General features: G+C 35.3%; 1 long non-coding RNA gene across 2 annotated transcripts; it reads left to right on the forward strand.

Moving 5' to 3' along the window:
- Positions 1-605: 605 nt before the first annotated feature.
- LOC149188373 (uncharacterized) lies at positions 606-7,208 on the forward strand. 2 transcript variants are annotated; one of them, XR_016255806.1, is made up of 3 exons: positions 606-1,008; positions 2,653-3,966; positions 6,861-7,208. It is a non-coding gene; the product is annotated as an uncharacterized LOC149188373 (long non-coding RNA). The 2 variants fall into 2 exon arrangements; XR_016255807.1 differs by lacking the exon at positions 6,861-7,208 and having other exon boundaries at positions 767-1,008; positions 2,653-5,267.
- Positions 7,209-9,217: the final 2,009 nt, after the last annotated feature.

Genomic DNA, 9,217 nt, shown 5'->3' on the forward strand with positions numbered 1-9,217 from the left:
TACGATGGGATTGATTTAAAAAAAAATCAAAATCACATGGATATCTCCTCACTTCCATTATTTACATTGCCAATTTAGTCTATTAAGTTAGCAATTAAGTTAGCAGTTAAATGGAGAAGTTTGCAAATATGGGGTGATTAATTAATTTTAATAGAATTAAATATGTAAATGATGAATATTATATGGAGTTTTATTATTAAGTGGGTTTAATGGTTAAGAATATGTATTTTTTCTTAAGAAGTCAGGTTTAAAACTAGAGGAAAGTAGAGTATGTATACCTTCGTAGATTTAACATTGAAATTAGTACAGGGAAATATGTCTCTTGTCTCATAACAAAAAAAATTTATGCACTAATTTAGTGTATAACTTAATCATAACCTTAAAATTAAATAATAATAAAATTATATATATTAATATTTATTAATATCATTTATATTTTTATTGATTAATAAAAATAGAGCACTATAAATATAAATATAAATATAAATATTTACGCCGTAAGGCGTTCCCCTCTGAAATCAACCTCCCCATTTGCCTTTCTGTCATAATCTTGACCAACCTCCCCATTTGCCTTTCTGTCATAATCTTGACCATTAGATGCGTTGTTAGACGATTAAATGTTTTTCCACCGTTAGATGCTATCAAGGCAATTAAATCGGTTCAGTGGCTCCACTGGGTGCATCTAACCGTAAGACTCCCCACTCCTCCACAGTAAGGGTTTTGTCGTTCCAAATTCTCCCCGGCTCGGATCTTACTCAGCGCGACAACAAACCTGTAGGTTTGGTTCGTCCTCTGCCCGGAATCGACTAGAATTTGCTTACTCAATGGCACTTCAATTCAGCCCTGCAAACTTCAATTTTCGCCTGCCTGGACGCACATCAGAGATAATCTCTGCTCGGCTTGCCCTTTATGTTTGATGTTACTGGCTCCTGATTCCAACCTATCCCCAAGGACGTAAACTGTGAATGCGGCTTAACTACGCATTTTTCTTCCTCGCATACATGCTGAGTATGTACGCATATTGTTTGCATTTATGCCTCAACCAAGTAAATGGAAAAATCAATTTATGGGAACAAATCAAAACAAATTGCTTGTATGAACGATTAAATTTTGTTTACGAAGTGTTCCTTCTATAACAGAGTTCAATAGAATTTTTGTTATGAAAATCCATTTGGTTTCGGTTGTGTGATTGCCTGTGCAGCTACACTCTCTTCATTTGCTTTCTATGTATTTGGCAGCTGGAAAATATATCTCAGAAGGAGAATGGATTTGTTTGGGTTTGCTAGTTTATGGAAACATTTAGGCTATATTAAACGTGTTAGAAGTGAGGCACGGGCTTTAACCAAGCTGTTTGGCATGTTTAAAGGAGACCAAAAATGCCTACGGACCACATTTGAAGTTGATTTGCAAATCAGTTAACTGGTAACGTTGGTTAAATATAGTTTCTCATTAATTTCATGGATGATGCCAAGTGTTTGTAAAAACATATGAATCAAAAAATCCTTCTCATTATTTTGTTGTTAGCGTACTGAATTCATGCTGTAAGTGAATGGAACCGTGTTAATGGTGGTTAAATGCACTTTTGTTTCAATTCATTTTAGTGCATTACCCCGTTTTCATAGAAATTTCTCCACCAAGAATTTTGTAGCAATTCCTCAACCAAGTTTGTTTCCGTTTGCCTCGGTTTTTCCTAAGTATTTTTGATTAAATATAGTTTTGCTGAAAGGTACAATGTATGGTCATTATGTTGATTGTGAACTTTAAAATGGTATCCATCATGGATTCAATGGCTGTGTGGATACCTTGTGAAGCACACGCTTAAACGAAGTAATTAGTTTTTGTTTGAGGTTGTCCACAAAAGGTTTGACGAAATTCCTATACCTTAATTGGCTGCCCAGAAAGTGTTTGACGAAATTCCTATATCTCAATTGGGGCTAAGACATTACAATGCATTGAATATCGCTTTGTCCTTTTGAAATCACAACTGCACACAACAGAATGTTGTGTTGCTTCTGCCGCTCATACATTTCAATATTAACTTGTTAGTTAAGATCATACCTAATCCTAAATTGGTAGCAATTACTTATTCTTTTCCATGGAAGTATATCGTTTTGCAAATGAGCTGGATTGTAAATATTGGCTTAATGAATTCTCGTGGTTTTATCCTTTCATTTCGCCATGCAAAAATAAAATTCCTGTAAATTTCTTGGGATGGGACTACTTTTTGCATGTGATAATGGACCATTGAAAATACAATTGGATTACATTAATGGAAGTAACGAGACCAAAAGGATATTTTGAAAAGATGGTACAGTACAAAATCATGGGTAAACATGCAACTGCCTTTAGATGGACTCGTTCACATTGCTGTACAAAATGTAAATAGTTCAAATTTGTTGATAGACAGGGAATGGATTAGCTACTCTTTTCCTATGAAAGGATATTGTTTTCGAAATATTGGCTTAATGAATTCTCATTGTTTTATCCTTTGATTCTGCCCTATGAAAGGATATTGTTTGTTTTCGAAATATTGGCTTAATAAATTCTCATTGTTTTATCCTTTTATCCTTTGATTCTGCCTTGCAAAAAAATTCTCCCCTGTGAATTTCTTGTGATAATGGGTTATTGTTTTTTTTTTCTATATGGTTCAAGGACCCTGGAGATCGCTGACCACTACATCGAAGGAATATTTGTTCCAGACAGATCCACCTGAAGGGATCACTTCCTGCTGGCTCTAACCACTGAGCCAGACTCTGAGGGCGTTGAGAGAATAGAAACTGTGACCTCTCAATAACAAAGGTGCTTTAAAAACTAAGAGCTAACTAATTGAGCTAACCCTCAATGCTGATAATGGGCCGTTTCTTGCAGATCCTGCTGTGTTACATTAAAGGAAGTATAGAGACCAAAGGAAAGTTTTGAAAAGATGGTACAGTATAGAATGATGGGTGAAAATGCAATTGCCTTTCAATGGACTTGTTTATATTGCTTTACAAAATCGAAATAGTTCAAAATGAATTGTTTTTGTACCTGTGACTTATGGGTAGATGGTTCAATGGATGAATCAAACCTAACTCTAAGTTGTTTAAATAGATCATTTTACTAAACTCATGGAAATAATGTTTTGATATGTCACTTCTAAGACCTTATCAAACACATGAAAATGTAATTATATTGCAACATTTCCCATGCTGAACTGTGATAAGTGCATCCAAACTTTATAAATGAAAACTGTGATAGATATAAGGAATAATAGAAAGTTACCAGAAGGTATGTGGATGAAAGTAAGGAACCAGAAACCATGACAGAGTTGAGTATGACATACAAAGCATGATTTATAGACTTAACAAATTATTCAGATAAATCTGAATATAACATTTAATAGATTTCAAATTATTCATATCTAACGGATATAATTGCTACATGGAAAAGAACAGAAAACATAAAAAGGATGAGAATTCTGCCAGCGCTCGAAACAACATCACGGAGGAGTAGGCTTTTGTTGTTAAGGTTATTTGGAAACCTCTCGACAACAAGTCTTAATGAAATTCTGTATGACATCCAATAGATCTTGTGTCTGCTGTGAGATGTTGGCGTCAATGGTATTGAGGTGAAAACAATGTCCCACATTCTTACATTTGAATACCTCCACACTTTTACCCGCAATCTTCATGGCTTCGCAATACTCAAACTGCGTGTCACGGAGTAGATCGTGGTCTGCTATCGCCACCAGGAAAGGAGGGAGCTTCATATGTTGGAGATTTGGGGCTAAGGGCCCCGTTGGATTGGAGACGGGATGGTCTTTAGTGCTACCCTCTGGAACTGTAAGACTGAACATTTTGTCCACCATTTCAGTGCTGAGCATCGCTAGGTTTGGAGGAGTCTCCATCTCGGATTTGCTCCTCTGCTCTCTCACAAGCCCCACCGATGACAGGTCCTATGCAATCTTCCCATGCTTCAAGGGCAGAGGTATTGAAAATTGATTCTTATCTATGTTATGTCGTTTTCTAGACTAACTATCTGAGAGCATTACAGTATGCAAGAAAAATTGTGACATTGTATTCTTTAGTTCAGGATTCTAGTAATTTATTTCAGGATTGTAGTAAAACATGTGGTTCTAATGAATTTTTTTGTCACTTCGTTCTGTTCCCAGATACTATCCCTTTGATAGAGGATAGTTTTTGTCCTTGGAAAACCTTTACAGTTTGCTAGCTGTTGTATGTATATCTACTGTTCAAGTAATAGTATGCAGTTTTTATTATATATTTATATATTTGCTTTATCATTGTTCCAACTACGGGCAGTAACTTAACATTTGTTTGTCATGATGTGGTGATTTGTCAGAGTAGAATTTGGAAAGGATACAACTCTGTGCCACATTATCTTTTGTTGACACATTCTTTTTCCATCTCTGCGGCCTTTGTATGACAGATCAATTGATTTGTCAAAATGAACTTGTGTTGTTGCTCATTTCTATACTGCTGTAGTGAGTGCCATGGTTTCTATATGATGTGAACTTACCGAGTATTATAGACTTGCAACCATCTATGCTGCAAAAATGAAGTATATTCTTCTCATGAAAGAAATGGCAAAGATGAATAATGAAGGAAAAGGTCCTATATGAGATTCAAATTTAATTTGAGATGCATGGAATTAATTTGCATAAAGGAAGAGAAATGGCAAAGAAGAACAGAGCAAACCCTCAAAAAAATAAAAAAAATTAGAGCAAAGAGAAATGGCTAACCCAAGCCAGGGAAAAATATAGTAGACAGAAAAGAATGTCCAAAGCAGAGCGCGAAATAAGCCTACAATACCAGTTACCATGTGACAAAGAACGTTGATATTAAAAATTCCATTGACCATATTGACAACTTTGCTTCACCATATTTTTAGAGTTGTGATGATCAAGATCTAGTATCCTCCTCAATCGCATAAAAGCACACATTGACATCCATGTGAACACACCAAAAACTCAAAAGGGAGTAGCTGCGTTGTTTTCCAACCTGTGGCTACTCACCCATTTCCTCTTTTTCAAATACCTGTCTCTAGAACACCGCCGAGTTGGGTTGCAGACTCACAAGCCCCGCCGATGACAGGTCCTATGCAATCTTCCCATGCTTCAGGGGCATCTTCCAGTGGTATTGAAAATTGATTTTTATCTATGTTATGTCTTTTTCTAGACTAACTATCTATGTTATGTTAGTTCAGGATTCTAGTAATTTATTTCAGGATTGTAGTAAAGCATGTGGTTCTAATGAATTTTTTTGTCACTTGGTTGTGTTCCCAGATACTATCCCTTTGATAGAGGATGGTTTTTGTCCTTGGAAAACCTTTACAGTTTGCTAGCTGTTGTATGTATATCTACTGTTCAAGTAATAGTATGCAGTTTTTATTATATATTTATATATTTGCTTTATCATTGTTCCAACTGTGAGGAGTAACTTTACATTTGTTTAGCATGACGTGGTGATTTGTCAGAGTAGAATTTGGAAAGGATACAAATCTGTGCCACATTTATCTTTTGTTGACACATTCTTTATCCATCTCTGCGGCCTTTGTATCACAGATCGATTGATTTGTCAAAATGAACTTGTGTTGTTGCTCATTTCTACACTGCTCTAGTGAGTGCCGTGGTTGCTATATGATGTGAAGTTGTGAACTTACCGAGTATGATAGACATGCAACCATCTATGCTACAAAAATGAAGTATATTCTTCATTTCTGGAAACATGTACAGCCTGGATAACTACCACCATGGTCTACATAGAAGGACAAGCTGCTTATTTGGCAGAAATCAACCCTTAATTATAACAACGCCTTCAATCTGGATAAATTAGGTAGTGCACTTTCAAGAAATCATAAGTAGCATATTGAACACCTAAAACGCTAAGAACCTGGACTGGTGGTCTGCTAAGAAATCCAACCGCTTTATTGTTGGCAACCTTCTTGTATTGAATCACAAGGTGGAACTCCTACAAATAAGCTTTGCACTGCAGATGGACTTGCTGTTAAAGTTTGAACTGAGGGTTCAGGAGCTGGAAAAGTTTGTGATCTGTATGCTACATTTGCTCTTCTTTTCATTTTGGATCCATTTGGCATGGTGCTAGAACCCCATTCAAAGATTTGTTTACTGGTATTGAACCCTGATTTGGATTTCCAGTGGAATATGACTACTTGATGAATGAAACCTTGTATGACATTGTTTTGGATCCATTTGGCATGGTGCTAGAATCCCATTCAAAGATTTGTTTACTGGTATTGAACCCTGATTTGGATGTCCAGTGGAATATGACTACTTGATGAATGAAACCTTCTATGACATTGCTTAGGAGTCTCATTTATAGTATGTTTTTATTTCTGGAACACACTTGCATATTATTGCGCGCACAATAGGCTCAGAGACGTAGTTAAGATGTAGGGAAGCACCTCTACAAAAAAAATGTTGCTGCTAGTGCTTACATTATCCTGCTTTGAATCTCATGGCTTTGTTCCTAGTACGAAGGGTTGTTTAATTCTCAGAAATGCTACATTTGCTCTTCTTTTCATTTTGGATCCATTTGGCATGGTGCTAAAACCCCATTCAAATATTTGTTCACTGGTATTGAACCCTGATTTGGTTGTCTAGTGGAATATGACACGTTCCAAAAACTGGGAGATACACTTTATATTGTTTGCATTTAGCCACTAAAACAGTGGCACCCTTTTGAAGTAACATACATTTCTGGCAAGTCAATTGTCACTGTTCATATTCTATAGACTATGAATTACTTTGGGTTGCTAATTTGATTGATATAGTTGGAGGTAACATTTAGTTTGATTTTAATCAGCATTTGGGCTGACCAGATATCCTTTTATTTTCACAGGGACAAGTAGCAACGATACTAAGAGTCAATCACAGCTTTTGCATCAAAACCTTTGAATAGGGTTTTTTCTCTGAGCAATATGCAGGAACAAACTGTGGGTTCGTTAGAATTGAGTGCTTCTAGTCAACTAGAGCCTCCTAAATCCACTGATGCTACTCTTAAAAAGGTACCTTCTGTTACAGCTCAATCTGCACTGGCAACTTCAACGACAACAACTACACATGAAAGACAACTCACAGAAGCCTCGTCTTTCACCAAGTCCTCCCGACAAGTATCTACTTCAAATGCTACAACAAACAAAACAAGTAATCCAAATATTTCTGAAGATAAAATGCCTCCAACTCAATCCTTGCTCTTCTTTTCGTTTTGCATCCATTGATAATGTAGTGGAATTGGTGACTATCGTTGGTCCTAACTATTTACATATACAGCAGTGAACCAAATATAAAAAATAGAGTTTGAATTTGAGTGCATTACAAGAAGAAGAATCATCACAAGCCTGTTAAAGGATGGTGAGAAAAGTTCCACTAATATTTGAATTGTGCACAAACTCCCAAAAGATTAATTACGAAAATAGTGCACTCAACATCATGCCGAGTAAAGACTCGATGTTGGTTAGTACATCGAGAATAGAATATCATTAGTGTTGCATTTCCATTTGGTTTATTTTGTGTAGGTTATGCAAAGAAAGGAGGCAAATAATCAATCTTGAGCATAGGTTAGATAAAGAACATAAGCCTTGAAATTAATTAGATAGAGCAATATAAACTAAGATTTTAATTATAAAAAATATTTGTATTGGTGAGGAAAGTGAGCTATAATTCCTTCATTTATAGACCACACAGTGAACCCCCAAGGTACACTAGAACTAAATTACCTTGCAATGTGAGGGTCACTCTAACCTAGCTCAAATATTTCTACCATTATCTTGCATGGAAACTAATCAACATGTTCATAAAAAGCACAATATTTTCTAGATATACTCCTGACAGCTTGAGATTCAAGACCATTTTGTATTTAAATTCTCTCACTAATAAAATATTATAAGTTAATTTTTTTATCACTTTAATGATTAATTTGTTCACTCTAGGCACATGGATTATCAGGACCATAGACGATTAACCTTCTTCCTCCAAGAGATGTTCATTATTAATCAATATCTTACCAAAGACTCTCACATTTCATTTCAAACTATGACATTGATCTATGGCAATGATGGTAATATTTCACTATGATGTCAAAATTTCTCGTAAACTGTTAAAAATTCATCCTATTTTTTCTAACCTTCACTAATGTAAGTATTCTAAAGTCCCTCTTGGATGTCACACTACCGAAATTGAGGGAAACTTTTGGCCTCTTTTATAATTTTTGACCCCCAAATAATTCAAAAATTGAGAAATATGTCTAAGTTTCTTCTTTCTTCCATGGCACCTCATAATCTTATGTGTATATTCACTTAATTGACTTAAATTGTCAAATTTAAGGTGTTATAGAAACAATTCAATCTCGAAATTCTCCTTATCAATGAATTTTAGGTATGATTTCACTTACAATTCATGTAAAAGTTCTTATGTAAATGATTTCACTTTTCAATTCTTCGAAAATAAGTTATTTGAATTAGATCTATATATTACTTGTAATCTATATTGATGCTTTTTTAGTTGAAAAATGAGGAATTAACTTTCAACATCATTTCTATTGGTGAGTACCAGTTTGCAGAATTGGGGTTTGAAAAATTCCAAGGGGAGGAATTAAATGATCAAAACACTCTTTCTTAGGTGCAAGACCAAACCATTTATTCTACACTTAGATTCCATTGAAAGAAGCAAAAATCATGAAAAATCAAAGTTTGTATGAAAAATTCATGCATATTGCTAATTTACCTATCACCATTGATCACCATGGTTTGAGGGAATGACACATTATCCCTTATTTATCATGCCAAATGGGATAGGAATGTCTGGAAAATGTCGAATACTCTATAAGGGTTTGTTATCGCTTTTACAAAACCCTCCAAAATTTTGGTCTGCACCATATTTTATAGCCTACCTTTTTCTTGTATATTGTCATCGCAAACATTGAGATCCATTCCATATATTTCCTTTAAGTGTTTTGGTCCCTTTTGCAAGAAAAGAAAAATGTCGTCTTTTCAAATGTCAAGTGTGGCACAACGTATATAATAATTTTTTGGTGGTTTCAATAGGTTATCTTTGTGTCAATGAGTTGATCTTACCATCTAAACATCTATCGCACTTATTCCCAAAGTTGTAAGCACTGTCACATAAGTGTCGTCACGGTCATCGCAAAGTGTGCCTTTAGTGTCGCACTTGTTGTAAGTCGTCACAAACTTGTCACAC

Source organism: Pinus tabuliformis, chromosome 3_1 (genome assembly GCF_031772625.1).
Source record: "Pinus tabuliformis cultivar Carrire ecotype Pingquan chromosome 3_1, CPIR1, whole genome shotgun sequence".
NCBI classification, from domain to species: Eukaryota; Viridiplantae; Streptophyta; class Pinopsida; order Pinales; family Pinaceae; genus Pinus; species Pinus tabuliformis.